Source organism: Mixophyes fleayi, unplaced genomic scaffold, assembly GCF_038048845.1.
Source record: "Mixophyes fleayi isolate aMixFle1 unplaced genomic scaffold, aMixFle1.hap1 Scaffold_292, whole genome shotgun sequence".
NCBI lineage: Eukaryota > Metazoa > Chordata > Amphibia > Anura > Limnodynastidae > Mixophyes > Mixophyes fleayi.
Genome location: NW_027446972.1, coordinates 1 through 27,500, shown reverse-complemented (window position 1 = coordinate 27,500; position 27,500 = coordinate 1). Strand labels below are relative to the sequence as shown.

Below are 27,500 nucleotides of genomic sequence, written 5' to 3'. Positions count from 1 at the left end.
CATTTTTTTATTTCTTGCTTCCTTCAATGCTGGTTTTAAGATGAATAAGAGATGTAGGTCAGTAGATAACCAATACCCACGGCGACAACACCCTGAACGAGCCCAATCTCGTCTGATCTTGAAAGCTAAGCAGGGCTGGGCCTGATTAATACTTGGATGGGAGACCACCTGGGAATACCATGTGCCGTAGGCATTTTTTTTTCTCTCTCTTGTTCTTGCTTTCTTCAATGCTGGTTTTGAGATGTAGGTCAGTAGGCAACAAATACCTACAGCCACACCACCCTGAACAAGCCCAATCTCATCTGATCTCTGAAGCTAAGCAGGGGCAGGCCTGGTTAGTACCTGGATGGGAGACCACCTGGGAATACCAGGTGCCATAGGCCTTTTTTTTTCTCTTTCTTGTTCTTGCTACCTTCAATGCTGGTTTCGAGGTATATAAGACATGTAGGTCAATAGACAACCAATACCTACAGCCACACCACCCTGAACAAGCCCAATCTCGTCTGATCTTGGAAGCTAAGCAGGGCTGGGCCTGGTTAGTACTTGGATGGGAGACCACCTGGGAATACCAGGTGCTGTAGGCCTTTCTTTGTCTCCCTCTTGTTCTTGCTTCCTTCAATGCTGGTTTTGAGATGTATAAGAGATGTAGGTCAGTAGGCAACCAATACCCACGGCCACAACACCCCGAACAAGCCCAATCTCATCAGATCTTGGAAGCGAAGCAGGGCCGGGCCTGGTTAATACTTGGATGGGAGACCACCTGGGAATACCAGGTGCTGTAGGCCTTTTTTTTCTTCTCTTTCTTGTTCTTGCTTCCTTCAATGCTGGTTTTGAGATGTAGGTCAGTAGGCAGCAAATACCTACAGCCACACCACCCTGAACAAGCCCAATCTCGTCTGATCTCTGAAGCTAAGCAGGGGCAGGCCTGGTTAGTACATGGATGGGAGACCACCTGGGATTTCATTGTGCTGTAGGCATTTTTTTATTTCTCTCGTTACTGCTTCCTTCAATGCTGGTTTTGAGATGTATAAGAGATGTAGGTCTGTAAGCAACAAATACCTACAGCCACACCACCCTGAACAAGCCCAATCTCATCTGATCTTGGAAGCTAAGCAGGGCTGGGCCTGGTTAGTACTTGGATGGGAGACCACCTGGGATTACAAGGTGCTGTAGGCCTTTTTTTATCTCTCTCTTGTTCTTGCTTCCTTCAATGCTGGTTTTGAGATGTATAAGAGATGTAGGTCAGGAGGCAACCAACACCTACAGCCGCACCACCCTGACCAAGCCTAATCTTGTCTGATCTTGAAAGCTAAACAGGGCCGGGCCTGGTTAGTACTTGGATGGGAGACCACCTGGGAATACCAGGTGCCGTAGGCATTTTTTTTTCTCTCTCTTGTTCTTGCTTCCTTCAATGCTGGTTTTGAGATGTATGAGAGATGTAGGTCAGTAGATAACCAATACCTACAGCCACACCACCCTGAACAAGCCTGATCTTGGAAGCTAAGCAGGGCCGGGCCTGGTTAGTACTTGGATGGGAGACCACCTGGGAATACCAGGTGCCGTAGGCATTTTTTTTTCTCTCTCTTGTTCTTGCTTCCTTCAATGCTGGTTTTGAGATGAATAAGAGATGTAGCTCAGTAAATAACCAATACCTACAGCCACACCACCCTGAACAAGTCTGATCTTGGAAGCTAAGCAGGGACAGGTCTCGTTAGTACCTGGATGGGAGACCACCTGGGAATACCAGGTGCCATAGGCGTTTTTTTTTTTTTTTCTTGTTCTTACTGCCTTTAATGCTGGTTTTGAGATGTATAAGAGATGTAGGTCAGTAGGCAATCAACACCTACAGCCACACCACCCTGAACAAGCCCAATCTTGTCTGATCTTGGAAGCTAAGCAGGGGTGTGCCTGGTTAGTATTTGGATGGGAGACCACCTGGGAATACCAGGTGCCGTAGGCCTTTTTTTTTTCTCTCTCTTGTTCTTGCTTCCTTCAATGCTGGTTTTGAGTTGTATGAGAGTTGTAGGTCAGTAGATAACCAATACCTAAAGCCACACCACCCTGAACAAGCCCAATCTCGCCTGATCTTGGAAGCTAAGCAGGGCCAGGTCTCGTTAGTACTTGGATGGGAAACCACCTTGGAATACTAGGTGCCATAGGCCTTTTTTTTTCTCTCTCTTGTTCTTACCTCCTTTAATGCTGGTTTTGAGATGTATAAGAGATGTAGGTCAGTAGGCAACCAATACCTACAGCAACGCCACCCTGAGCAAGCCCAATCTCGACTGATTTTGGAAGCTAAGCAGGGCCGGGCCTGGTTAGTACTTGGATGGGAGACCACCTGGGAATTCCAGGTGATGTAGGCCTTTTTTTTTTTTCTCTCTCTTGTTCTTGCTTCCTTCAATGCTGGTTCTGAGATGTATAAGAGATGTAGTTCAGGGGGCAACCAATACCTGCAGCCATACCACCCTGAACAAGCCTAATCTTGTCTGACCTAGGAAGCTAAGCAAGGCCGGGCCTGGTTAGTACTTGGTGGGAGACCACCTGGGAATACCAGGTGCCGTAGGCCTTTTTTTTTCTCTCTCTCTCTCTTGTTCTTGCTTCCTTCAATGCTGGTTTTGAGATGTATAACAGATGTAGGTCAGTAGATAACCAATACCTACAGCCACGCCACCCTGAACAAGCCCAATCTCGTTTATCTTGGAAGCTAAGCAGGGCCAGGCCTGGTTAGTACTTGGATGGGAGACCACCTGGGAATACCAGGTGCTGTAGTCTGTTTTTTTCTCTCTCTCTTGTTTTTGCTTCCTTCAATGCTGGTTTTGAGATGTATAAGAGATGTAGGTCTGTAAGCAAAAAATACCTACAGCCACACCACTCTGAACAAGCCCAATCTCATCTGATCTTGGAAGTTAAGCAGGGCTGGGCCTGGTTAGTACTTGGATGGGAGACCACCTGGGAATACCAGGTGCCGTAGGCATTTTTTTATTTCTTGCTTCCTTCAATGCTGGTTTTAAGATGAATAAGAGATGTAGGTCAGTAGATAACCAATACCCACGGCCACAACACCCTGAACAAGCCCAATCTCGTCTGATCTTGAAAGCTAAGCAGGGCTGGGCCTGGTTAATACTTGGATGGGAGACCACCTGGGAATACCATGTGCCGTAGGCATTTTTTTTTTCTCTCTCTTGTTCTTGCTTTCTTCAATGCTGGTTTTGAGATGTAGGTCAGTAGGCAACAAATACCTACAGCCACACCGCCCTGAACAAGCCCAATCTCGTCTGATCTCTGAAGCTAAGCAGGGGCGGGCCTGTTTAGTACCTGGATGGGAGACCACCTGGGAACCCAGGTGCCATAGGCCTTTTTTTTTCTCTTTCTTGTTCTTGCTACCTTCAATGCTGGTTTTGAGGTATATAAGACATGTAGGTCAGTAGACAACCTATACCTACAGCCAAACCACCCTGAACAAGCCCAATCTCGTCTGATCTTGGAAGCTAAGCAGGGCCAGGCCTGGTTAGTATTTGGATGGGAGACCACCTGGGAATACCAGGTGCTGTAGGCCTTTTTTTTCTCTCTCTTTTTCTTGCTTCCTTCAATGCTGGTTATGAGATGTATAAGAGATGTAGGTCAGGAGGCAACCAATACCTGCAGCCACACCACCCTGAACAAGTCCAATCTTGTCTGATCTTGGAAGCTAAGCAGGGCCAAGCCTGGTTAGTACTTGGATGGGAGACCACCTGGGAATACCAGGTGCCATAGGCTTTTTTTTTCTCTCTTTTGTTCTTGCTTCCTTCAATGCTGGTTTTGAGATGTATAAGAGATGTAGGTCAGTAGGCAACCAATACCTACAGCCACACCCTCCTGAACAAGTCCAATCTCATCTGATCTTGGAAGCTAAGTAGGGCCGGGCCTGGTTAGTACTTGGATGGGAGACCACCTTGGAATACCAGGTGCCATAGGCCTTTTTTTCTTTCTCTCTTGTTCTTGCTTCCTTTAATGCTTGTTTTAAGATGTATAAGAGATGTAGGTCAGTAGACAACCAATACCCATGGCCACACCACCCTGAACAAGGCCAATCTCATCTGATCTTGGAAGCTAAGCAGGCCCAGGACTGGTTAGTACTTGGTTGGGAGACCACGTGGGAATACCAGGTGCCATAGGCCTTTTTTTTTCTCTCTCTTGTTCTTACTTCCTTTAATGCTGGTTTTGAGATGTATAAGAGATGAAGGTCAGTAGGCAACCAATACCCACAGCCACACCATCCTGAACAAGCCCAATCTAATCTGATCTTGGAAGTTAAGCAGGGCCAGGCCTGGTTAGTACTTAGATGGGAGACCACCTGGGAATACCAGGTGCCATAGGCCTTTTTTTTCTCTCTCTTGTTCTTGCTTCCTTCAATGCTGTTTTTGAGATGTATGAGAGATGTAGGTCAGTAGATAACCAATACCTACAGCCACACCACCCTGAACAAGCCTGATCTTGGAAGCTAAACAGGGCCGGGCCTGGTTAGTATTTGGATGGGAGACCACCTGGGAATACCAGGTGCCGTAGGCATTTTTTTTTCTCTCTCTTGTTCTTGCTTCCTTCAATGCTGGTTTTGAGATGAATAAGAGATGTAGCTCAGTAAATAACCAATACCTACAGCCACACCACCCTGAACAAGCCCAATCTCGCCTGATCTTGGAAGCTAAGCAGGGCCAGGTCTCGTTAGTACTTGGATGGGAGACCACCTTGGAATACCAGGTGCCATAGGCCTTTTTTTTTCTCTCTCTTGTTCTTACTTCCTTTAATGCTGGTTTTGAGATGTATAAGAGATGTAGGTCAGTAGGCAACCAATACCTACAGCCACGCCACCCTGAACAAGCCCAATCTCGACTGATTTTGGAAGCTAAGCAGGGCCGGGCCTGGTTAGTACTTGGGTGGGAGACCACCTGGGAATTCCAGGTGATGTTAGCCTTTTTTTTTTTCTCTCTCTTGTTCTTGCTTCCTTCAATGCTGGTTTTAAGATGAATAAGAGATGTAGGTCAGTAGATAACTAATACCTACAGCCACACCACCCTGAACAAGCCCAATCTCACCTGATCTTGGAAGCTAAGCAGGGCTGGGCCTGGTTAGTACTTGGATGGGAGATCACATCGGAATACCAGGTGCCATAGGCCTTTTTTTCTCTCTCTCTTGTACTTGCTTCCTTTAATGCTGGTTTTAAGATGTATAAGAGATGTAGGTCAGTAGGCAACCAATACCCATGGCCACACCACCCTGAACAAGCCCAATCTCATCTGATCTTGGAAGCTAAGCAGGGCCAGGCTTGGTTAGTACTTAGATGGGAGACCACCTGGGAATACCAGGTGCCATAGGCCTATTTTTTCTCTCTCTTGTTCTTGCTTCCTTCAATGCTGGTTCTGAGATGTATAAGAGATGTAGGTCAGGAGGCAACCAATACCTGCAGCCACACCACCCTGAACAAGCCTAATCTTGTCTGACCTAGGAAGCTAAGCAGGGCCGGGCCTGGTTAGTATTTGGTGGGAGACCACCTGGGAATACCAGGTGCCGTAGGCCTTTTTTTTTCTCTCTCTCTCTCTTGTTCTTGCTTCCTTCAATGCTGGTTTTGAGATGTATAACAGATGTAGGTCAGTAGATAAACAATACCTACAGCCACGCCACCCTGAACAAGCCCAATCTCGTCTGATCTTGGAAGCTAAGCAGGGCCAGGCCTGGTTAGTACTTGGATGGGAGACCACCTGGGAATACCAGGTGCTGTAGTCCATTTTTTTCTCTCTCTCTTGTTCTTGCTTCCTTCAATGCTGGTTTTGAGATGTATAAGAGATGTAGGTCTGTAAGCAAAAAATACCTACAGCCACACCACTCTGAACAAGCCCAATCTCATCTGATCTTGGAAGCTAAGCAGGGCTGGGCCTGGTTAGTACTTGGATGGGAGACCACCTGGGAATACCAGGTGCCGTAGGCATTTTTTTATTTCTTGCTTCCTTCAATGCTGGTTTTAAGATAAATAAGAGATGTAGGTCAGTAGATAACCAATAGCCACGGCCACAACACCCTGAACAAGCCCAATCTTGTTTGATCTTGAAAGCTAAGCAGGGCTGGGCCTGGTTAATACTTGGATGGGTGACCACCTGGGAATACCATGTGCCGTAGGCATTTTTTTTTTCTCTCTCTTGTTCTTGCTTTCTTCAATGCTGGTTTTGAGATGTAGGTCAGTAGGCAACAAATACCTACAGCCACACCACCCTGAACAAGCCCAATCTCGTCTCATCTCTGAAGCTAAGCAGGGGCGGGCCTGGTTAGTACCTGGATGGGAGACCACCTGGGAATACCAGGTGCCATAGGCCTTTTTTTTTCTCTTTCTTGTTCTTGCTACCTTCAATGCTGGTTTTGAGGTATATAAGACATGTAGGTCAGTAGACAACCAATACCTACAGCCAAACCACCCTGAACAAGCCCAATCTCGTCTGATTTTGGAAGCTAAGCAGGGCTGGGCCTGGTTAGTACTTGGATGGGAGACCATGTGGGAATACCAGGTGCTGTAGGCCTTTTTTTGTCTCCCTCTTGTTCTTGCTTCCTTCAATGCTGGTTTTGAGATGTATAAGAGATGTAGGTCACTAGGCAACCAATACCCACGGCCACAACACCCTGAACAAGCCCAATCTCATCAGATCTTGGAAGCTAAGCAGGGCCGGGCCTGGTTAATACTTGGATGGGAGACCACCTGGGAATACCAGGTGCTGTAGGCCTTTTTTTTTCTCTCTCTTGTTCTTGCTGCCTTCAATGCTGGTTTTGAGATGTAGGTCAGTAGGTAACAAATGCCTACAGCCACACCACAGTGAGAAAGCCCAATCTTGTCAGATCTTGGAAGCTAAGCAGGGCCAGGCCTGGTTAATACTTGGATGGGAGACCACCTGGAAATACAAGGTGCTGTAGGCCTTTTTTTTTCTCTCTCTTGTTCTTGCTTCCTTCAATGCTGGTTTTGAGATGTAGGTCAGTAGGCAACAAATACCTACAGCCACACCACCCTGAACAAGCCCAATCTCGTCTGATCTCTGAAGCTAAGCAGGGGCAGGCCTGGTTAGTACATGGATGGGAGACCACCTGGGATTTCATTGTGCTGTAGACATTTTTTTATTTCTCTCGTTACTGCTTCCTTCAATGCTGGTTTTGAGATGTATAAGAGATGTAGGTCTGTAAGCAACAAATACCTACAGCCACACCACCCTGAACAAGCCCAATCTCATCTGATCTTGGAAGCTAAGCAGGGCTGGGCCTGGTTAGTACTTGGATGGGAGACCACCTGGGATTACAAGGTGCTGTAGGCCTTTTTTTATCTCTCTCTTGTTCTTGCTTCCTTCAATGCTGGTTTTGAGATGTATAAGAGATGTAGGTCAGGAGGCAACCAACACCTACAGCCGCACCACCCTGACCAAGCCTAATCTTGTCTGATCTTGAAAGCTAAACAGGGCCAGGCCTGCTTAGTACTTGGATGGGAGACCACCTGGGAATTCCAGGTGATGTAGGCCTTTTTTTTTTTCTCTCTCTTGTTCTTGCTTCCTTCAATGCAGGTTTTCAGATGTAGGTCAGTAGGCAACAAATACCTACAGCCACACCACCCAGAACAAGCCCAATCTCGCCTGATCTTGGAAGCTAAGCAGGGCCGGGCCTGGTTAGTACTTGGATGGGAGACCACCTGGGAATACCAGGTGCCGTAGGCATTTTTTTTTCTCTCTCTTGTTCTTGCTTCCTTCAATGCTGGTTTTGAGATGTATGAGAGATGTAGGTCAGTAGATAACCAATACCTACAGCCACACCACCCTGAACAAGCCTGATCTTGGAAGCTAAGCAGGGCCGGGCCTGGTTAGTACTTGGATGGGAGACCACCTGGGAATACCAGGTGCCGTAGGCATTTTTTTTTCTCTCTCTTGTTCTTGCTTCCTTCAATGCTGGTTTTGAGATGAATAAGAGATGTAGCTCAGTAAATAACCAATACCTACAGCCACACCACCCTGAACAAGTCTGATCTTGGAAGCTAAGCAGGGACAGGTCTCATTAGTACCTGGATGGGAGACCACCTGGGAATACCAGGTGCCATAGGCGTTTTTTTTTTTTTTTCTTGTTCTTACTGCCTTTAATGCTGGTTTTGAGATGTATAAGAGATGTAGGTCAGTAGGCAATCAACACCTACAGCCACACCACCCTGAACAAGCCCAATCTTGTCTGATCTTGGAAGCTAAGCAGGGGTGTGCCTGGTTAGTACTTGGATGGGAGACCACCTGGGAATACCAGGTGCCGTAGGCCTTTTTTTTTTCTCTCTCTTGTTCTTGCTTCCTTCAATGCTGGTTTTGAGTTGTATGAGAGTTGTAGGTCAGTAGATAACCAATACCTAAAGCCACACCACCCTGAACAAGCCCAATCTCGCCTGATCTTGCAAAGCTAAGCAGGGTCGGGCCTGGTTAGTACTTGGATGGGAGACCAACTGGGAATACCAGGTGCCGTAGGCATTTTTTTTTCTCTCTCTTGTTCTTGCTTCCTTCAATGCTGGTTTTGAGATGAATAAGAGATGTAGCTCAGTAAATAACCAATACCTACAGCCACACCACCCTGAACAAGCCCAATCTCGCCTGATCTTGGAAGCTAAGCAGGGCCAGGTCTCGTTAGTACTTGGATGGGAAACCACCTTGGAATACCAGGTGCCATAGGTCTTTTTTTTTCTCTCTCTTGTTCTTACTTCCTTTAATGCTGGTTTTGAGATGTATAAGAGATGTAGGTCAGTAGGCAACCAATACCTACAGCCACGCCACCCTGAACAAGCCCTATCTCGACTGATTTTGGAAGCTAAGCAGGGCCGGGCCTGGTTAGTACTTGGATGGGAGACCACCTGGGAATTCCAGGTGATGTAGGCCTTTTTTTTTTCTCTCTCTTGTTCTTGCTTCCTTCAATGCTGGTTTTAAGATGAATAAGAGATGTAGGTCAGTAGATAACTAATACCTACAGCCACACCACCCTGAACAAGCCCAATCTCGCCTGATCTGGGAAGCTAAGCAGGGCCAGGCCTGGTTAGTACTTGGATGGGAGACCACCTGGGAATACCAGGTGCCGTAGGCATTTTTTTTTCTCTCTCTTGTTCTTGCTTCCTTCAATGCTGGTTTTAGGATGAATAAGAGATGTAGGTCAGTAGATAACTAATACCTACAGCCACACCGCCCTGAACAAGCCCAATCTCGCCTGATCTTGGAAGCTAAGCAGGGCTGGGCCTGGTTAGTATTTGGATGGGAGATCACATGGGAATACCAGGTGCCATAGGCCTTTTTTTCTCTCTCTCTTGTTCTTGCTTCCTTTAATGCTGGTTTTAAGATGTATAAGAGATGTAGGTCAGTAGGCAACAAATACCTACAGCCACACCACCCTGAACAAGCCCAATCTCGACTGATCTTGGAAGCTAAGCAGGGCCGGGCCTGGTTAGTACTTGGATGGGAGACCACCTGGGAATACCAGGTGCCGTAGGCATTTTTTTTTCTCTCTCTTGTTCTTGCTTCCTTCAATGCTGGTTTTAAGATGAATAAGAGATGTAGGTCAGTAGATAACTAATACCTACAGCCACACCACCCTGAACAAGCCCAATCTCGCCTGATCTTGGAAGCTAAGCAGGGCTGGGCCTGGTTAGTACTTGGATGGGAGATCACATGGGAATACCAGGTGCCATAGGCCTTTTTTTCTCTCTCTCTTGTTCTTGCTTCCTTTAATGCTGGTTTTAAGATGTATAAGAGATGTAGGTCAGTAGGCAACCAATACCCATGGCCACACCACCCTGAACAAGCCCAATCTCATCTGATCTTGGAAGCTAAGCAGGGCCGGGACTGGTTAGTACTTGGTTGGGAGACCACGTGGGAATACCAGGTGCCGTAGGCCTTTTTTTTCTCTCTCTTGTTCTTACTTCCTTTAATGCTGGTTTTGAGATGTATAAGAGATGAAGGTCAGTAGGCAACCAATACCCACAGCCACACCACCCTGAACAAGCCCAATCTCATCTGATCTTGGAAGCTAAGCAGGGCCAGGCCTGGTTAGTACTTAGATGGGAGACCACCTGGGAATACCAGGTGCCATAGGCCTATTTTTTCTCTCTCTTGTTCTTGCTTCCTTCAATACTGGTTCTGAGATGTATAAGAGATGTAGGTCAGGAGGCAACCAATACCTGCAGCCACACCTCCCTGAACAAGCCTAATCTTGTCTGACCTAGGAAGCTAAGCAGGGCCGGGCCTGGTTAGTACTTGGTGGGAGACCACCTAGGAATTCCAGGTGCCGTAGGCCTTTTTTTTTCTCTCTCTCTCTCTTGTTCTTGCTTCCTTCAATGCTGGTTTTGAGATGTATAAGAGATGTAGGTCAGTAGATAACCAATACCTACAGCCACGCCACCCTGAACAAGCCCAATCTCGTCTGATCTTGGAAGCTAAGCAGGGCCAGGCCTGGTTAGTACTTGGATGGGAGACCACCTGGGAATACCAGGTGCTGTAGTCTGTTTTTTTCTCTCTCTCTTGTTCTTGCTTCCTTCAATGCTGGTTTTGAGATGTATAAGAGATGTAGGTCTGTAAGCAAAAAATACCTACAGCCACACCACTCTGAACAAGCCCAATCTCATCTGATCTTGGAAGCTAAGCAGGGCTGGGCCTGGTTAGTACTTGGATGGGAGACCACCTGGGAATACCAGGTGCCGTAGGCATTTTTTTATTTCTTGCTTCCTTCAATGCTGGTTTTAAGATGAATAAGAGATGTAGGTCAGTAGACAATCAATACCCACGGCCACAACACCCTGAACAAGCCCAATCTCGTCTGATCTTGAAAGCTAAGCAGGGCTGGGCCTGGTTAATACTTGGATGGGAGACCACCTGGGAATACCATGTGCCGTAGGCATTTTTTTTTCTCTCTCTTGTTCTTGCTTTCTTCAATGCTGGTTTTGAGATGTAGGTCAGTAGGCAACAAATACCTACAGCCACACCACCCTGAACAAGCCCAATCTCATCTGATCTCTGAAGCTAAGCAGGGGCGGGCCTGGTTAGTACCTTGATGGGAGACCACCTGGGAATACCAGGTGCCATAGGCCTTTTTTTTTTCTCTTTCTTGTTCTTGCTACCTTCAATGCTGGTTTTGAGATGTATAAGAGATGTAGGTCAGTAGACAACCAATACCTACAGCCACACCACCCTGAACAAGCCCAATCTCATCTGATCTTGGAAGCTAAGCAGGGCTGGGCCTGGTTACTACTTGGATGGGAGACCACCTGGGAATACCAGGTGCTGTAGGCCTTTTTTTGTCTCCCTCTTGTTCTTGCTTCCTTCAATGCTGGTTTTGAGATGTATAAGAGATGTAGGTCAGTAGGCAACCAATACCCACGGCCACAACACCCTGAACAAGCCCAATCTCATCAGATCTTGGAAGCTAAGCAGGGCCGGGCCTGGTTAATACTTGGATGGGAGACCACCTGGGAATACCAGGTGCTGTAGGCCTTTTTTTTTTCTCTCTCTTGTTCTTGCTTCCTTCAATGCTGGTTTTGAGATGTAGGTCAGTAGGCAACAAATACCTACAGCCACACCACAGTGAGAAAGCCCAATCTTGTCAGATCTTGGAAGCTAAGCAGGGCCGGGCCTGGTTAATACTTGGATGGGAGACCACCTGGAAATACAAGGTGCTGTAGGCCTTTTTTTTTCTCTCTCTTGTTCTTGCTTCCTTCAATGCTAGTTTTGAGATGTATAAGAGATGTAGGTCAGAAGGCAGCCAATACATACAGCCACACCTCCCTAAACAAGCCCAATCTCGTCTGATCTTGGAAGCTAAGCAGGGCCGGGCCTGGTTAGTACTTGGATGGGAGACCACCTGGGAATACCAGGTTCTTTAGGTCTTTTTTTTCTCTCTCTCTCTCTCTTGTTCTTGCTTCCTTCAATGCTGGTTTTGAGATGTATAAGAGATGTAGGTCAGTAGGCAACCAATACCTACAGCCACACCACCCTGAACAAGCCCAATCTCGCCTGATCTTGGAAGCTAAGTGATCGGGGCAATAGTGTTTTAAACACTATCAGAGTGGTCGGGCAGCATACTCTGTCTGCTGATACAAACCTGAATGTAGTGTGCAGCTGCAGGCAGCCCACATACTAATCAAAGTAAAAAAGCCCCCCCCCCCCACCTCCCAAAAAATGCAATATTACTCTGCTCCTGTTTTTTAGATTTCCCAGTTGTATTAATCTGGTTCATTCAGTTGAGGCGTTTTTCAACATCAGTTCATTAATTCAGCCCGGGTAAATTAAACTAAGACAACAGAAACAGAGCATTTTTCCCATGTAAAATAGGACATTAGTATGTCCCTGAAAATTGCTTTCTAAATAGGTAAGTAAGGTGCAGAGATGTGTTTTGGATATCACATACCTATATTTTTTGACAGCTGCACTAATTTTGTTCTGGAAGTGTATAGATTTGTGGCACTGTAAAATTTTGTGCCTTTTGATGACAGGAACTGGGCGGATAAGGGGCGTTCCTTGTTGAATTTGAGTTAAGCACATGGATACGCCTACTTATGCAAAAACAAGATTTTGTTTCGTGGGAGGAGACCATTTAAATATGATCTAAGGGGTGGAAAAGTTACATTTAATGGGGCATTTTCTGTTTTGCAAGGTTAGTGATAGCAAAGGATTTGAATTTTATGGGTACTCGGGAATTGCTGGTAATCAGTAGTTAATCTGTACTATCAGTGGGATGCTGTCAGGATTCAAACCCAGGGCTTCTGCTTCCATGGACTGCTGCTCTGCTGGCTGAGCTATTCTGGCTGCTGGACAGTTGTTTGCCTTTATTCAGTGTTCTAGATCAGTTCCAGTGATCTCCTGATCTTCCAGCATGCCTTAGCTCCACCCCTTGACTTCCTATAAAAGCCTGGCTAGTTCCTGTTACCAGTGGCTGATTATTGTGCTCTGTGCCTGTGATCTAGCTCCTGCTGCTGTTCCTGTCTACCCGCATCTACTACACATGTACCGACCTCGGCTTGCCCTCCACTACGCTTCTGCCTCAACCTTTGGACTTCTACGCCTCTCTGTGTACCGAACCCGGCTTGTTTGACCTTGCTTCCATCTCATCTCCTGTTAGCCAGCCTTCCTCCCTGCTACTGGGCTCCTGTCCAGTCTCCGGACTGTGACAGATGCACAGGAATATGTGTTTGCTTCTACCAATATAATAACATTCAAGCACACAAAAAAATGTACCCTCACTCTCATACTTAAAATCCCACATAGAATTTTTTTTTTTTCAATACAAAGTTAAGTAGCATTTAAGTGTCCATCTATTAGTATTTTTTAGCTGTGTCGAAGTCAGCATATTGGATAAAGTCATTTCAATTAAAATCGAGCAAACTTGGTTGTCTTTGTCTGAAAAGATGCGTACGGTACGCTACGGCGTGAAAGGGCACGCTACGGCGTGGAAGGGCGTACGCAGCTGCAACACGTGGCAACAACAGTATTTAATCTTTTACATACATTCGCACAAACACTCACACTTGTAAAATAGCACACATTAAAGGTAGTTGCAACACATACTCATTTATGTCGAAATATAGTAGTATTTATATGTAATAATATAAGTTATATGCATATCAATAAAACATATGGTACACGTTGAAGGAATCTAGTCATGTGTGGTATCATACTAATCCTCTTCGCATTTGCTACTGTCCGGTTCACTCTGCGAAGGAATCGCAGAGTGCATACGCAAGCTATTAATGTTAAGGAATTATGGACTATTATGACTGAGTAATATTGCCGGGAAGATCAGAGCTCATCCCCTGGAGAGATGACCCCCTCCTTTGGATTCCTGAGCTTAAACTAGCCAATGATTGACAACCCCTTGGACCTTCCTGAAACCTGGACCAATAGAAGCAAGCTATACCATCTGCATTGTTCTACTGTATTTCTGTGTGCATATAAGCAGCAGCTCATCATCTAGTGTTCAGACATCTTGTCCCCAGACTTCAGGATTGAATGACTGTACACTGGATCCAGAGCGCCTGCTATAAGTAACGGCTGTACTTATTATAATTTTCGCTTGAATAGCTACTGCTACTTTTAGAGAATAAATCTTTGTGCGTTGGAAACACAAATCGAGATTCGACAATCGTTATTGGTTAGCGACAATACGCACTTAACAATTTGGGGGCTTGTCCGGGATTTGGAGCTTTCGTTGCTGGACGATACGCAAGACCAACGGATTTCGGTTCCGCAACAAAGGGTGGAGACGCGTCGTATACGGGTAAGAACGCATTGTGTTCAAAACCTGAATTTTACTCTGTGTTGTGAAACCGAATGTCCGTTTTGCATTGTCTAGGACACGCTAACTAGAACCTAGGGACAAAAGAGAAAACTGTTTCTTTTTACTGTCATTGTGCATTTTAACTGTATTGTAATGCTTAGCGTATGTGTATTTCCTGCTGTGCGTACGCGAACTTCCGGTAGATTTGCCACGTGGTTAAACAATCGTTTTGATAGTTATTATATGTGCATAGTATAATTACTTGTGAAAACCTCTGGGACATTATTACTATTGTTGGGAACTTTGATTTTCTGCGCAGAAAAGGTGTTTGTCGTGTGATTTGTTGACTTTAAATACACTAAGGTTTTATCTATTGTAAAATAGAGTGTCCGTTGCTGTTTGACGAGGCAGGTGCCCAACTGGTGTACGGTATACAAGGCAGGTATACCGGAGGCGTTAACTAAGCTAGTTTTCGCGACGTACACCCAAGGGTAATCGCATCGCTTACTGATAACCTTTAAGCGTTGCGATTGCACCACACGGCAAGTAAAGCCATGATTGTGACTTGGGAGTAACGGGGAGGAATTACGTTGGTAAGGCTGGTAATTGACTTTACCGGATGCTACCAGTTGTAATAAACTCAACAGATTTTGTTGGAGAGTCAGGGGTGATCAGGTAGCTGATAACCCTTTAGTCCGCATTGATATTTCTGTATTAGGGGTCCTCGTTCAATACGAGAGGAAGCAAGTGGACGCGGCTTGTAGCAAATACGTCCACGGGCCGGTAAAATATCTCTAGCGGTAGTGTTGAAATTAGTGGCAGGATATTGTGTTATTTCTGGAACCCTATTTTGTGGCAGGATAATGTGATATCTCTGGGACCCTATTGTTCAACATGGGTGCTAAGCAAACGCTAGAGAAGGCCAAGGTACTGCCTAAGGAAGGGCCTATTGGTTCAGCAAGCTTTCTCATGTATAAGAAATATGGTGCATACGCAACTGCGTATTGCGACACGTGGGTCAAGATGATTAAAGATTGTGATAGGCCTTTCCCAACAATAGGGAGTTTTAATACAGAGGTACTAAATACTGTAAAAGATAAAGTATGGTTGATTAAGTCAACGAAAAAGAGAAATAGACATATTGATTGTTTAAAATTGTGGAAAATGAAGGTAACACGTGGCAGATCAGCGAATGCACAGCGGAAGTAGGCGTGGCGAAAAGCGCGCACACGGCGGAAGTAGCCGTTGAGAAGCGCGGCGAACTCGACGCAAGCGAGCCCCCGCCACCTTATGTGGCGGAGGGGTAAGTACAGCCATTATTAAAACTGAAAAAAGAGAAATTGCTAAGTTATATCCTGTTTTAAGTCAGTTTAAAACAAGTGTATCAGAAGATGAAGATGAACCCACTGTGATTTCGGCCATTGCTCATGCTGTTAATATGCTAGAGGTTCAGCGTAAGTATGGGAAAGGAGCAATGGCTGAGATAGGTGAGAGTAGTGTGATCACTAGAAGTGATAGCGTTCTAAGTCTTGAAACAGCAGATCCGGTAGTGACTTCTGGAGCCAGTGAACCAGTGGGTGCGTACCCAGTCCGCACAATATCAGTTCCCAATGGGAAAGCGGATAAGGATGGTGTAGTCCCTTTAAAGAATGTTACAATGCATTGTCCCTGGACTAGATCAGAATTACGTTCCATTATGACTGAATTCCCAGACCCTAGAAAGGAGTTGGCTAAGTGGCAGAAATTTGTTAAAGACTTACGAAATGCACACGAACCAACCAATAAGGATTGGCGTGTAGTGTTGAGGGCGTGTCTTCCTCCCAATACTGACATACAAAAATTTATTAAAGATTGTTTGTTGGACAAAGATGACACCTTGACTGATGAGATTGACCAAGAGAATATAGAACAAATTGTCAAACATTTAGCCATCTATTTTCCAGTAGTGGTAAATTGGAGTAAGATTTTCACCATAAAACAAAAAGATAGTGAAAGTGCAGCAGACTATTTTGGTAGAGCTCTTGCATCAATGGCACAGTTTACTGGGTTATCAGATATAAGGGAGAACCCACATCATAGGGAAGTAGCGGTAACAGTACTGATGGATGGTTTAAAGGAAAATCTAAAAACAAGAGTACAAACCTCAACCCCTGGTTTGAGAGGCAGCACGGTAGATTCTCTTAGAGAAATTGCTGTGGAACATGACAAAAATATTTTTAGGAAAAGGGAAGAAAAGAGTGACAAGTTGATGATGGTGAGTATACAAGCATTAGAGGGAATGCATACACGATCACCAGCATATAACCCACATAACAGGAAACGCAGAATGTTGAGATGTTATAATTGCAAAGAAGAAGGACATATGAGAAAAGATTGTACAAAGGGAAGGTATAATCCTAATGAAGGGTCACATAGATATCCTCCAAGGAGGGATTCACATAGACTAGAAGACTCACACCTGCCCACGCATGTTACAGCAGTAAATGATAGTTGACATAGCTGGTAGGAAACAAACTTTTCTTTTAGATACAGGGGCGGCCAGATCTGTGATAACCTCTCCTTTTAATCTACAGGTGACCAGTAAAACTATTCCAGCTATGGGGGTAACGGGAAGAGTGTTACATTATCCTCTAACTAAACCCACTGAAGTTACTATCGGGCCTCTGCATACTAAGCATTCGTTTCTCTTGGCTGCAGCGGCTCCTACTAACTTGCTAGGGAGAGACTTGTTATGTAAAATGGGATGTGTCATATACTGTACTTCAGATGGTGTGTTCCTAGATATACCCGAGAAGGTCGCTCATGAGGTACAGGACATATTGGACACCCCTCAAAGGTTAATGTTACACTCTAATGTTATAGAACCAAGTCCATCTCAAGTAAAGGGGATGTTGCTGGAAATACCAGGTTCACTATGGACCAGAGATGGACAGGACACTGGACTGATGGCAAACGTAGCCCCTGTCATGGTAAATCTAAAAAGTGGTAGGATAGCTCCAAAAATCCCACAGTATCCATTAAAACCAGAGGTGGAACTAGGGGTATATCCTATTATTGAAAGGCTGTTACAACAAGGGATTTTAATTCGTACATCGAGCACAGCAAATAGTCCCATTTTCCCTGTGAAAAAGAGTGGGGGCAGGGGCTATAAATTAGTCCTGGACTTAAGGGGAATTAATAAAGTTGTTGAGAGCCAATTCCCCCTAGTGCCGAATCCAGCTGTCATCCTCATGCAGATTCCACCGTCTGCTAGTCATTTTACTGTCATTGATCTATGTTCTGCCTTCTTCTCAGTCCCTCTTTGCCCTGACTGCCAATACCTTTTTGCATTCTCCTATCGGGGAGTGCAATACACATGGACCAGACTACCCCAGTGGTTCATTGACAGCCCCAGTATTTTCTCCCAAGCCTTACATGACTGTTTGCAATCCTTTCAACCCCGCAATGGGTCTGTTCTAATTCAATATGTGGACGATTTGTTGCTGTGCTCTGATTCTTTTATGTCATGTTTACATGATACTAAATTGTTGTTGCTTCATCTCTCACAAACAGGGCACAAGGTGGCAAAGGATAAATTACAGCCATGTGTGACTAAGGTCAAATACTTAGGACACTGCCTCACCAAGGGGCTAAGACACCTGACAACCGACAGGATTGAGGCCATACAACACATGACTCTGCCGCAGAGCCAGAAGCAGATTCGTACTTTCCTGGGGATGTGTGGATACTGTAGATCCTGGATCCCAGGTTTTTCTATTCTGGCATTACCATTGCAGGAACTAGTCTCTTCCTCAAAACCAGAACGTGTTGTACACACAGAAGAGTCAGAGCAAGCGTTCTTCAATCTTAAAGAGAGTCTGACTAGAGCACCTGCATTGGGAATACCTGATTATGAAAAGCCTTTTGAGCTATACTGTACGGAAGCTGATGGTTGTGCAGCAGGTGTCCTTACACAGAAACATGGTGATGCAAGCAGACCGGTAGCATACTACAGTGCACAATTAGACACTGTGGCAAGATCACTCCCAACATGTCTCAGAAGCGTAGCAGCAACTGCTGGTAAGTAAGAGCGAGGACGTAGTATTAGGACATAATTCAACTGTCTATACACCCCATGCTGTATCAGCTCTGTTAAATTCAGCCCAAACCAGACACGTTTCTTCAGCTAGATTCACAAAGTGGGAACTAGCCCTGATGGCACCCTCAAACATCACCATCAAACGATGTAGCACCTTAAATCCAGCTACATACCTTCCATATGTGTCTCTAGAGACACAAAGGGTGGGCGGTGAGGAGACCCTGGTTGATGATGAGTTAGGCAAGAGTACTGACACTAGAGATGGGCGGGTCCGGTTCTCCGAGAACCGAACCCACCCGAACTTTGGGTATCCGAGTACCGAGCTGAGCAGCTCGGTACTCTCCCGCCCATTCCGAATCCAAATCGAGGCCGAACGTCATTGTGACGTCGTCGGATCTCGGGACTCGGTTCTCGCGATACTTCAACTTTATAAATACACGCCTCCACAGCAATCCATCGCCATTTGACAGAGGGAGAGAGCAGGGTGTAGTCATAGGCTAATTAGAGCAGGGACAGAGAATACCATATTGTTCTTGCAATTGCTCTAACCAAAATCGCTAGTGCAGAGAGGAGGATAGAGGTTTATTATTTTTTCTTCATATTTGGCACTCCCCAGCGCTTTTGGGGTGTCCCCCATAATTGTGCATTAATATTTCTGGCTGTCAAAAGTCATATCTGTCAGCATTATCTACTAAATAATTTGTAGCACACCTCAGTGTTTTTGGGGTGTCCTCCCTAATTGTGCATTAATATTTCTGGCTGTCAAAAGTCATATCTGTCAGCAGTATCTACTCAATAATTTTTAGCACTCCTCAGTGTTTTTGGGGTGTCCTCCCTAATTGTGCATTAATATTTCTGGCTGTCAAAAGTCATATCTGTCAGCAGTATCTACTCAATAATTTGTAGCACTCCTCAGTGTTTTTGGGGTGTCCTCCCTAATTGTGCATTAATATTTCTGGCTGTCAAAAGTCATATCTGTCAGCAGTATCTACTCAATAATTTTTAGCACTCCTCAGTGTTTTTGGGGTGTCCTCCCTAATTGTGCATTAATATTTCTGGCTGTCAAAAGTCATATCTGTCAGCAGTATCTACTCAATAATTTTTAGCACTCCTCAGTGTTTTTGGGGTGTCCTCCCTAATTGTGCATTAATATTTCTGGCTGTCAAAAGTCATATCTGTCAGCAGTATCTACTCAATAATTTGTAGCACTCCTCAGTGTTTTTGGGGTGTCCTCCCTAATTGTGCATTAATATTTCTGGCTGTCAAAAGTCATATCTGTCAGCAGTATCTACTCAATAATTTGTAGCACTCCTCAGTGTTTTTGGGGTGTCCTCCCTAATTGTGCATTAATATTTCTGGCTGTCAAAAGTCATATCTGTCAGCAGTATCTACTCAATAATTTTTAGCACTCCTCAGTGTTTTTGGGGTGTCCTCCCTAATTGTGCATTAATATTTCTGGCTGTCAAAAGTCATATCTGTCAGCAGTATCTACTCAATAATTTTTAGCACTCCTCAGTGTTTTTGGGGTGTCCTCCCTAATTGTGCATTAATATTTCTGGCTGTCAAAAGTCATATCTGTCAGCAGTATCTACTCAATAATTTGTAGCACTCCTCAGTGTTTTTGGGGTGTCCTCCCTAATTGTGCATTAATATTTCTGGCTGTCAAAAGTCATATCTGTCAGCAGTATCTACTCAATAATTTGTAGCACTCCTCAGTGTTTTTGGGGTGTCCTCCCTAATTGTGCATTAATATTTCTGGCTGTCAAAAGTCATATCTGTCAGCAGTATCTACTCAATAATTTGTAGCACTCCTCAGTGTTTTTGGGGTGTCCTCCCTAATTGTGCATTAATATTTCTGGCTGTCAAAAGTCATATCTGTCAGCAGTATCTACTCAATAATTTGTAGCACTCCTCAGTGTTTTTGGGGTGTCCTCCCTAATTGTGCATTAATATTTCTGGCTGTCAAAAGTCATATCTGTCAGCAGTATCTACTCAATAATTTGTAGCACTCCTCAGTGTTTTTGGGGTGTCCTCCCTAATTGTGCATTAATATTTCTGGCTGTCAAAAGTCATATCTGTCAGCAGTATCTACTCAATAATTTTTAGCACTCCTCAGTGTTTTTGGGGTGTCCTCCCTAATTGTGCATTAATATTTCTGGCTGTCAAAAGTCATATCTGTCAGCAGTATCTACTCAATAATTTGTAGCACTCCTCAGTGTTTTTGGGGTGTCCTCCCTAATTATGCATTAATATTTCTGGCTGTCAAAAGTCATATCTGTCAGCAGTATCTACTCAATAATTTTTAGCACTCCTCAGTGTTTTTGGGGTGTCCTCCCTAATTGTGCATTAATATTTCTGGCTGTCAAAAGTCATATCTGTCAGCAGTATCTACTCAATAATTTTTAGCACTCCTCAGTGTTTTTGGGGTGTCCTCCCTAATTGTGCATTAATATTTCTGGCTGTCAAAAGTCATATCTGTCAGCAGTATCTACTCAATAATTTGTAGCACTCCTCAGTGTTTTTGGGGTGTCCTCCCTAATTGTGCATTAATATTTCTGGCTGTCAAAAGTCATATCTGTCAGCAGTATCTACTCAATAATTTTTAGCACTCCTCAGTGTTTTTGGGGTGTCCTCCCTAATTGTGCATTAATATTTCTGGCTGTCAAAAGTCATATCTGTCAGCAGTATCTACTCAATAATTTGTAGCACTCCTCAGTGTTTTTGGGGTGTCCTCCCTAATTGTGCATTAATATTTCTGGCTGTCAAAAGTCATATCTGTCAGCAGTATCTACTCAATAATTTTTAGCACTCCTCAGTGGTTTGCGCTCAGAATGGATTCAAAGCAGTCCACATATGATCTAAATGAGCAACCAGGTTCTGTCACCAGTCCTGATGTTAGTGTTCCCAGTACGTCATCTGGCCAAGGCGATGTCAAACAACAGAGTGTTTTCAAATTAGTGCAAAAAACAAAAACCAAAAAAAAATTTACTGTATTGAAGCGAAAAAGAAGTGTAACTGAGCAAAAGTTAAGTGACGATAAAAAAAAAATTGCAAGCATGCCATTCTACACACGCAGTGGCAAAGAGAGAATGAGGCCTTCACCTTTGGCTATTAGTGGCAGATCCCAAAAAGTTACCCAGGCTACAATTGGTGCACAACTACTGTTACGCGTCAAAGCTGAGCTGCAAGATACCAGTGAGGCATTACAGGAGAATATTTGCTCTGATTCACAAATGACAACAATCCCTGTGGAGAGTCCATCCAACAGTGGGATGTCTAATCGTGAGCATTCTGCTGATGTGTGCCTTAATAGCCCGAGTGTAGCCGGTGATACCCAAATTGAGGATGCCACTTTGGAATTAGAAGAGGATGAGGGGGAGATTTGTGTAGGCGACGAGGGCGCTAATGAGGATGTTGATGAGGATGAGGTTGTTTGTGTAAGTCCTGCACCAGTGGCAGCAGTTCTGGCACGTGACAAGAAAAAGGCCATTGTCATGCCTGGGCATAAAACAAAAAAATCCACTTCTTATGTGTGGAATTATTTCTACCCAAATCCAGACAACAATTGTATAGCCATTTGTAGTGTATGTGAAGCCACAGTCAGTCGAGGGAGGGACCTTAACCATCTTGGAACCTCGTCTATGTTACGCCATTTAACGAGAGTTCATGGCAAAGTGTTGGGAAAAGCTGAAAGTTCTTCCCAAAAGAATACAAGCACTCCCTCATCAGCTAAGACCCTCCGCTCACCGACATACCGACGGCTACAAAATACACCCACCACACCATCCTCATCAATATCCTCAGTAGCGCTCGGAGTTAGCCCGGCATCCCACTTAAGGCTGGATGACTCCGGCACTATTATTGATTCCTCTGAAGAAAGCGTTAGTCCTGCTGCTGCTGTTGCTGCTGCTGGGGGTGAATCGTCATCCCAGAGGCAGGTGAATAAAATGAGCAGTCCTACATTTCAGCAATTAACTGTGAAACAATCATTTGCGAGGGGAAGCAAATATGACAGCAGTCACCCAGTCGCCAAGCGAATCACAGACGCCATGGCTGCAATGTTAGTGTTAGATCTGCGTCCAATCTCCACAATAAACGCAGCTGGTTTTTCACAGTTAATTGAGGTTTTGTGTCCGCGTTACAGAATTCCATCGCGACACCATTTCTCCCGTAAAGCTATTCCACAACTATACCAAAAAGTGTGTAAAAATGTAGAGATTGCGCTGAAAAATGCCATTCTGCCCACTGTTCACTTAACCACAGATATGTGGACAAGTGGAAGTGGCCAAACCAAAGACTATATGACTGTGACAGCCCACTGGGTTGGTCATTCACCTTCACCAGCAGGAACAGCAGCAGCATGTACACCACTACGTAACATTTGTCACAGGCAGGCCACTCTTTGTATCACCGGCTTCACTAACAGGCATACGGCTGACAATTTGTTACGCAAACTGAGAGATGTGATTGATGCATGGCTTATACCACTCGGACTCTCCCCAGGGTATGTCATTTCAGATAACGCCAACAATATAGTGCGAGCATTACAGCTGGGTGATTTCCAACATATTCCCTGTTTTGCTCACACCATCAACTTGGTGGTGCAGAGCTTCCTACGAAATAACCGTGAGGTGCAGGAGATGCTTTCGGTGGCCCGTAAAATTTCAGGCCATTTCAGGCATTCAGCCACAGCATGTAGGAGATTACAGCAGCTCCAAGAGCAGTTTAACTTGCCCTGCCACCAACTTAAGCAAGAGGTGGTAACTCGGTGGAATTCCACCCTGTACATGCTTCAGAGGATGGAGGAACAGCGCAAAGCCATCCAAGCATATTGCACAAGTCATGACATTGGGAAAGGAGGGGGGATGTATTTCACTCTTGCACAGTGGGGAATCCTTTCAGTGCTGTGCAAGGTGCTGAAACCATTTGAAGTTGTGACATGTGAGGTCAGTGCAGACTCTGCTAGTTTGAGCCAAGTCATTCCTTTAATTAGACTATTGGAAAAGCAGCTTGAGAAAATGAAGGAGGAGCTGAAAGCAAGCAATTCAGCAAAGTATGTTGGCCTTGTCGATCAAGTACTTAATTCGCTTCACAATGATCCTCGAGTTATTAAGATCTTGAACTCGGATCAGTACGTTTTGGCCACTGTGCTTGATCCAAGGTTTAAAACCTACATTGAGTCTTTACTTGTAAATGAGCGAGATGTGAACTTTTGCAAGGAGCTATTGCTCAGCAAGTTGGCCGCTGAACTGGGCCTCGGCTTGACGACGTGTCCTCCTTCACTTTCTCAAGCTGTTGCTCGTAAAAAATTAAATTTCCAAAAAAGAAGCAGGGAAGACACAGGGGGCAGACGAGAACAATTTAACATCTGGGCTGGTTTGAAGGATTTTTCAAAAAAAAGTGTCACTTTGCCCATAAGTCCATCCAATATGAGTATAAACATGCAAAGGATGGTGGAGGATTACTTTCAAGAGGTAGTTGATATGGAAATGTCAGACAGTCCCTTTCCTTACTGGGAAGAAAAGCAGGCCATTTGGAAACCCATGTACAAACTTGCTTTGCAATACCTAAGCTGCCCACCCTCCAGTGTGTACTCTGAACGAGTGTTCAGCACAGCAGGGAACTTAGTCAGTGATCGCCGTAGAAGGTTACTTCCCAAAAATGTGGAGAAAATGATGTTTATAAAAATGAACTACATCTTCCACGAGGAAGGCCTTCACCATCCAAGACATCCAAGCACTGACTGTTCTCTAATGGCGGATTCAAGCGGCGATGAATTGATAGTCTGTGATGATGACGTACACACTGATGAGGGTGAGGATGAAGCTGAAGATGATGCCGATAACATCTTTTTAAAACTTTCTATGTAAGTGTAGGGTGCAATCTACCCCCAAAGAGGAAAGGGACTTGTGGCATTTCCATATCACATACCATCTTGAAAGGCTGCTGTTAGGGCAATTTATCCTTAAGGGTAGGGTGTCATAGACAGAGTGACCCTAAACTGGCTTTGTCCATTTTTCATAATATTGTACAGTCTATAATGGCTGAATTTTTTAGTATTTTATACAAGTGGAGGGGGGCCTAGAGAGACAGAAACCAAACTGGCTTTCTCCATGTCAATTAATATTGTACAGTCTATAATGGCTGAATTTTTTGGTATTTTATACAAGTGGAGGGGGGCCTAGAGAGACAGAGTGACCCCAAACTGTCTTTCTCCATGTCAATTAATATTGTACAGTCTATAATGGCTGAATTTTTTAGTATTTTATACAAGTGGAGGGGGGCCTAGAGAGACAGAAACCAAACTGGCTTTCTCCATGTCAATTAATATTGTACAGTCTATAATGGCTGAATTTTTTGGTATTTTATACAAGTGGAGGGGGGCCTAGAGAGACAGAGTGACCCCAAACTGTCTTTCTCCATGTCAATTAATATTGTACAGTCTATAATGGCTGAATTTTTTAGTATTTTATACAAGTGGAGGGGGGGCTAGAGAGACAGAAACCAAACTGGCTTTCTCCATGTCAATTAATATTGTACAGTCTATAATGGCTGAATTTTTTGGTATTTTATACAAGTGGAGGGGGGCCTAGAGAGACAGAGTGACCCCAAACTGTCTTTCTCCATGTCAATTAATATTGTACAGTCTATAATGGCTGAATTTTTTAGTATTTTATACAAGTGGAGGGGGGCCTAGAGAGACAGAAACCAAACTGGCTTTCTCCATGTCAATTAATATTGTACAGTCTATAATGGCTGAATTTTTTGCTATTTTATACAAGTGGAGGGGGGCCTTGAGAGACAGAAAGCAAACTGGCTTTTTCCATTTCTTTACATATTTAACTATAAGTGTAGGGTGTAATATACATTCAAAGACGATGGCTGCATTGCCAATATGCATAGATGGAGAGGAAGACAATCTGTTTTGTGTGTAGAATAGGCCTACCAACGAAGAATTAAACTGTTTTTTTGGATGATTTATTACCTCAACAATTAGATTACTTGTCTCTAAAACAGTTGGAGCACTAAATTGGGTTAATTTAGGCCCAAAAACATGGATTTTCCCAAAAAATAGCAAAACAAAACCAAACAAAACCAAAACCAAAACCAAAACACGCAATGGCGGTTTTGCAAAACCAAAACCAAAACCAAAACACGACGGTAATCCAGATCCAAAACCGAATCCAAAACCAAAACACGGGGGTCAGTGACCATCTCTAACTGACACGCATGATTGTATGGAACACCTGAACCAGACTTTTACTGCAAGGCCCGACATACGTGACACCCCCTTAGAAAATGTAGATTTTACATTTTATACAGACGGGAGTTGTCATAGACAGACAGAGACGGGAGAGCTATGTACTGGTTACGCTGTTGTAGACGATCAGGATGTGCTAGAAGCTGAACCCCTTGGCCCACCTCACTCAGCCCAAGTGGCGGAACTAGTAGCATTAAGGAGAGCGTGTGAGTTGGCAGAGGGTAAATCAGCCAATATATATATACTGACTCTAGGTACGCCTTCGGGGTAGTGCATGATTTTGGGGCCCTTTGGCGTCTTAGAAACTTCACGACAGCAGCAGGTACGCCAGTGACACACTCACAACACATAAAAGGACTTCTGACAGCGATACAGTTACCCAGAACAGTAGCCGTCATAAAGTGCAAAGCCCAGTGTCGGACTGGGGCATGAAGGGCCCACCGGGACACTGCAACAGTAGGGGCCCACCAGAGGGGGTGTGGTCAGTTGTAGAGGCGGGACCAGACACTAGAGGGGGAGTGGTCAGTCCACGAAGGACAGCTAGCACCTTAGTGTAGTATATAAAGAATGCAGTGTGTGTATAAAGAATACACAGTGTTTACCTGCCCCTTAGATTGGGCAGAACAGTCACCAAAAATCAGGATTGTCCCACTAGATCAGGGTTGGCTAACCTGTGACACTATTGAAAAAGACAGGAAGGACATGAAAAAAGGGGCACTCAGAATCTATAGATGATTAATTGGATAATTGAATAAAACATAACTTTTATTGTTATATGTAAAACATGTGTACTCCTCTTAATTCCGAAAGGCTTGCGAAATAATAAAATCCAAAAACATATAAAGTGAATTAAAATTGCAGTTCAACTGCAATAGCTCTGTGATCCTATCCAATATCTATTATACTTTATATAGGACAGTGGATATTCATTGTATAGTATATTATGATAACCCGTCCACTAAATGATTTTACATATCAAAATAAGGAGCTACCCATCCTCTATATCATATCAGATGTATTATAATATGCAACCTAATCTATAGTAATGAGATATCTATCCACTATTATTTCAAGGAAATTAATCCCTTGCTTTTTAACCTATTAGTACAATATGACTCTTGGTCCAATTGGCATTGTTTATATGCCTGTCTGATTTTATTTAAACATATAAAGCAAGGAGAGGCTAATTGTATATTTCTCCTTTTATGGCTTATTAATTTGATATCCTTGGTGGTTTTAGATAATACTAATAATCCGCTTATCAGTTATTTATTCAGACATACACAGCATATAGAGATTAACTCTCAGTAGTAATGTGATATAGAGATGTCTCCGTTTGCAGTCTGTTAGTTTAGTATAATTACCAGTCTAAGTAACGCTGGCACTCTGCTTGTCAGCTATTGTTATAGGCACAGAGGGGTTAATTCTTAATGGTGGCTAACTTGAGAATGCAATACTGTATTAGTCTATAGCCTATTAGCTCAGTGTGATATGCAGTCTAAAAGACACTGAGGATCTGCCTGTCAGCTATCATTGTTGGCTGCTGATTTATGTGAGGCACGGGGGATTAACTCCCACTGATAATTAACTCTCAAAACCAAGCTAAGAATTCTTCCGTATGGAACCTCTTAAGTCCACATAATTAGCAGACTAGATAACGTTAGCGATCTGCTAGTTAGCTGCTATTGAAACACATAAGGAACGGAGAAGTTGCCTCTCAATAGTGGCTGAATTCAAAAGAAACTACTGTGGTTCCTTAATTTGCATAGCCTCTTGATACAGTCTGAATAACATTAACAGTCTGCCTGTCAGCTATCGTACGGAACGTATAGGGCATGGAGACTGATCCTGATTAGTAATTAGGTTTAAAGATTCCCT

General features: G+C 44.2%; 7 non-coding genes and 49 pseudogenes across 7 annotated transcripts in view; all 56 read left to right on the top strand.

Moving 5' to 3' along the window:
- LOC142127571 (5S ribosomal RNA) overlaps positions 1–2 on the top strand; it is a 119-nt gene extending 117 nt beyond the window's left edge. The window contains exon 1 of the ribosomal RNA XR_012685389.1: positions 1–2. This exon is cut by the window's left edge and continues 117 nt beyond it. This is a non-coding gene — a ribosomal RNA (5S ribosomal RNA).
- A 72-nt stretch (positions 3–74) lies between these two features.
- Positions 75–193, top strand: LOC142127747 (5S ribosomal RNA; annotated as a pseudogene).
- Positions 194–264: 71 nt separating this feature from the next.
- Positions 265–383, top strand: LOC142127704 (5S ribosomal RNA; annotated as a pseudogene).
- Positions 384–465: 82 nt separating this feature from the next.
- Positions 466–584, top strand: LOC142127552 (5S ribosomal RNA). The gene has a single exon (XR_012685387.1). It is a non-coding gene; the product is annotated as a 5S ribosomal RNA (ribosomal RNA).
- An 82-nt stretch (positions 585–666) lies between these two features.
- On the top strand, positions 667–785 carry LOC142127591 (5S ribosomal RNA; annotated as a pseudogene).
- A 272-nt stretch (positions 786–1,057) lies between these two features.
- Positions 1,058–1,176, top strand: LOC142127883 (5S ribosomal RNA; annotated as a pseudogene).
- An 82-nt stretch (positions 1,177–1,258) lies between these two features.
- On the top strand, positions 1,259–1,377 carry LOC142127711 (5S ribosomal RNA; annotated as a pseudogene).
- Positions 1,378–1,459: 82 nt separating this feature from the next.
- On the top strand, positions 1,460–1,568 carry LOC142127781 (5S ribosomal RNA; annotated as a pseudogene).
- Positions 1,569–1,841: 273 nt separating this feature from the next.
- On the top strand, positions 1,842–1,960 carry LOC142127594 (5S ribosomal RNA; annotated as a pseudogene).
- A 284-nt stretch (positions 1,961–2,244) lies between these two features.
- LOC142127651 (5S ribosomal RNA) lies at positions 2,245–2,363 on the top strand (annotated as a pseudogene).
- An 85-nt stretch (positions 2,364–2,448) lies between these two features.
- Positions 2,449–2,566, top strand: LOC142127758 (5S ribosomal RNA; annotated as a pseudogene).
- An 88-nt stretch (positions 2,567–2,654) lies between these two features.
- On the top strand, positions 2,655–2,772 carry LOC142127724 (5S ribosomal RNA; annotated as a pseudogene).
- Positions 2,773–2,855: 83 nt separating this feature from the next.
- On the top strand, positions 2,856–2,974 carry LOC142127436 (5S ribosomal RNA). The gene has a single exon (XR_012685376.1). It is a non-coding gene; the product is annotated as a 5S ribosomal RNA (ribosomal RNA).
- A 72-nt stretch (positions 2,975–3,046) lies between these two features.
- Positions 3,047–3,165, top strand: LOC142127701 (5S ribosomal RNA; annotated as a pseudogene).
- Positions 3,166–3,237: 72 nt separating this feature from the next.
- Positions 3,238–3,355, top strand: LOC142127732 (5S ribosomal RNA; annotated as a pseudogene).
- An 82-nt stretch (positions 3,356–3,437) lies between these two features.
- On the top strand, positions 3,438–3,556 carry LOC142127864 (5S ribosomal RNA; annotated as a pseudogene).
- Positions 3,557–3,637: 81 nt separating this feature from the next.
- LOC142127825 (5S ribosomal RNA) lies at positions 3,638–3,756 on the top strand (annotated as a pseudogene).
- Positions 3,757–3,837: 81 nt separating this feature from the next.
- On the top strand, positions 3,838–3,956 carry LOC142127652 (5S ribosomal RNA; annotated as a pseudogene).
- Positions 3,957–4,038: 82 nt separating this feature from the next.
- On the top strand, positions 4,039–4,157 carry LOC142127793 (5S ribosomal RNA; annotated as a pseudogene).
- Positions 4,158–4,239: 82 nt separating this feature from the next.
- Positions 4,240–4,358, top strand: LOC142127712 (5S ribosomal RNA; annotated as a pseudogene).
- Positions 4,359–4,439: 81 nt separating this feature from the next.
- On the top strand, positions 4,440–4,548 carry LOC142127859 (5S ribosomal RNA; annotated as a pseudogene).
- Positions 4,549–4,630: 82 nt separating this feature from the next.
- LOC142127849 (5S ribosomal RNA) lies at positions 4,631–4,749 on the top strand (annotated as a pseudogene).
- An 82-nt stretch (positions 4,750–4,831) lies between these two features.
- On the top strand, positions 4,832–4,950 carry LOC142127723 (5S ribosomal RNA; annotated as a pseudogene).
- An 84-nt stretch (positions 4,951–5,034) lies between these two features.
- Positions 5,035–5,153, top strand: LOC142127564 (5S ribosomal RNA; annotated as a pseudogene).
- Positions 5,154–5,235: 82 nt separating this feature from the next.
- On the top strand, positions 5,236–5,354 carry LOC142127458 (5S ribosomal RNA; annotated as a pseudogene).
- Positions 5,355–5,435: 81 nt separating this feature from the next.
- On the top strand, positions 5,436–5,553 carry LOC142127807 (5S ribosomal RNA; annotated as a pseudogene).
- Positions 5,554–5,641: 88 nt separating this feature from the next.
- Positions 5,642–5,760, top strand: LOC142127431 (5S ribosomal RNA; annotated as a pseudogene).
- Positions 5,761–5,843: 83 nt separating this feature from the next.
- Positions 5,844–5,962, top strand: LOC142127559 (5S ribosomal RNA). Its single transcript, XR_012685388.1, has one exon. It is a non-coding gene; the product is annotated as a 5S ribosomal RNA (ribosomal RNA).
- Positions 5,963–6,034: 72 nt separating this feature from the next.
- Positions 6,035–6,153, top strand: LOC142127847 (5S ribosomal RNA; annotated as a pseudogene).
- Positions 6,154–6,225: 72 nt separating this feature from the next.
- On the top strand, positions 6,226–6,344 carry LOC142127814 (5S ribosomal RNA; annotated as a pseudogene).
- An 82-nt stretch (positions 6,345–6,426) lies between these two features.
- On the top strand, positions 6,427–6,545 carry LOC142127595 (5S ribosomal RNA). Its single transcript, XR_012685392.1, has one exon. It is a non-coding gene; the product is annotated as a 5S ribosomal RNA (ribosomal RNA).
- Positions 6,546–6,627: 82 nt separating this feature from the next.
- On the top strand, positions 6,628–6,746 carry LOC142127471 (5S ribosomal RNA; annotated as a pseudogene).
- Positions 6,747–6,817: 71 nt separating this feature from the next.
- Positions 6,818–6,936, top strand: LOC142127848 (5S ribosomal RNA; annotated as a pseudogene).
- A 270-nt stretch (positions 6,937–7,206) lies between these two features.
- Positions 7,207–7,325, top strand: LOC142127882 (5S ribosomal RNA; annotated as a pseudogene).
- An 82-nt stretch (positions 7,326–7,407) lies between these two features.
- Positions 7,408–7,526, top strand: LOC142127861 (5S ribosomal RNA; annotated as a pseudogene).
- A 73-nt stretch (positions 7,527–7,599) lies between these two features.
- Positions 7,600–7,718, top strand: LOC142127480 (5S ribosomal RNA; annotated as a pseudogene).
- Positions 7,719–7,800: 82 nt separating this feature from the next.
- On the top strand, positions 7,801–7,909 carry LOC142127780 (5S ribosomal RNA; annotated as a pseudogene).
- Positions 7,910–8,182: 273 nt separating this feature from the next.
- On the top strand, positions 8,183–8,301 carry LOC142127512 (5S ribosomal RNA; annotated as a pseudogene).
- Positions 8,302–8,384: 83 nt separating this feature from the next.
- On the top strand, positions 8,385–8,504 carry LOC142127788 (5S ribosomal RNA; annotated as a pseudogene).
- Positions 8,505–8,586: 82 nt separating this feature from the next.
- Positions 8,587–8,705, top strand: LOC142127844 (5S ribosomal RNA; annotated as a pseudogene).
- Positions 8,706–8,787: 82 nt separating this feature from the next.
- Positions 8,788–8,906, top strand: LOC142127623 (5S ribosomal RNA; annotated as a pseudogene).
- Positions 8,907–8,989: 83 nt separating this feature from the next.
- Positions 8,990–9,108, top strand: LOC142127611 (5S ribosomal RNA; annotated as a pseudogene).
- Positions 9,109–9,190: 82 nt separating this feature from the next.
- LOC142127609 (5S ribosomal RNA) lies at positions 9,191–9,309 on the top strand (annotated as a pseudogene).
- Positions 9,310–9,391: 82 nt separating this feature from the next.
- LOC142127877 (5S ribosomal RNA) lies at positions 9,392–9,510 on the top strand (annotated as a pseudogene).
- An 82-nt stretch (positions 9,511–9,592) lies between these two features.
- LOC142127516 (5S ribosomal RNA) lies at positions 9,593–9,711 on the top strand (annotated as a pseudogene).
- An 82-nt stretch (positions 9,712–9,793) lies between these two features.
- Positions 9,794–9,912, top strand: LOC142127468 (5S ribosomal RNA; annotated as a pseudogene).
- Positions 9,913–9,993: 81 nt separating this feature from the next.
- On the top strand, positions 9,994–10,112 carry LOC142127556 (5S ribosomal RNA; annotated as a pseudogene).
- An 81-nt stretch (positions 10,113–10,193) lies between these two features.
- LOC142127821 (5S ribosomal RNA) lies at positions 10,194–10,311 on the top strand (annotated as a pseudogene).
- An 88-nt stretch (positions 10,312–10,399) lies between these two features.
- Positions 10,400–10,518, top strand: LOC142127446 (5S ribosomal RNA; annotated as a pseudogene).
- Positions 10,519–10,601: 83 nt separating this feature from the next.
- LOC142127546 (5S ribosomal RNA) lies at positions 10,602–10,720 on the top strand. The gene has a single exon (XR_012685386.1). It is a non-coding gene; the product is annotated as a 5S ribosomal RNA (ribosomal RNA).
- A 72-nt stretch (positions 10,721–10,792) lies between these two features.
- On the top strand, positions 10,793–10,911 carry LOC142127700 (5S ribosomal RNA; annotated as a pseudogene).
- A 71-nt stretch (positions 10,912–10,982) lies between these two features.
- LOC142127596 (5S ribosomal RNA) lies at positions 10,983–11,101 on the top strand (annotated as a pseudogene).
- Positions 11,102–11,184: 83 nt separating this feature from the next.
- On the top strand, positions 11,185–11,303 carry LOC142127674 (5S ribosomal RNA). The gene has a single exon (XR_012685399.1). It is a non-coding gene; the product is annotated as a 5S ribosomal RNA (ribosomal RNA).
- Positions 11,304–11,385: 82 nt separating this feature from the next.
- Positions 11,386–11,504, top strand: LOC142127470 (5S ribosomal RNA; annotated as a pseudogene).
- Positions 11,505–11,576: 72 nt separating this feature from the next.
- On the top strand, positions 11,577–11,695 carry LOC142127829 (5S ribosomal RNA; annotated as a pseudogene).
- An 82-nt stretch (positions 11,696–11,777) lies between these two features.
- On the top strand, positions 11,778–11,896 carry LOC142127568 (5S ribosomal RNA; annotated as a pseudogene).
- Positions 11,897–27,500: the final 15,604 nt, after the last annotated feature.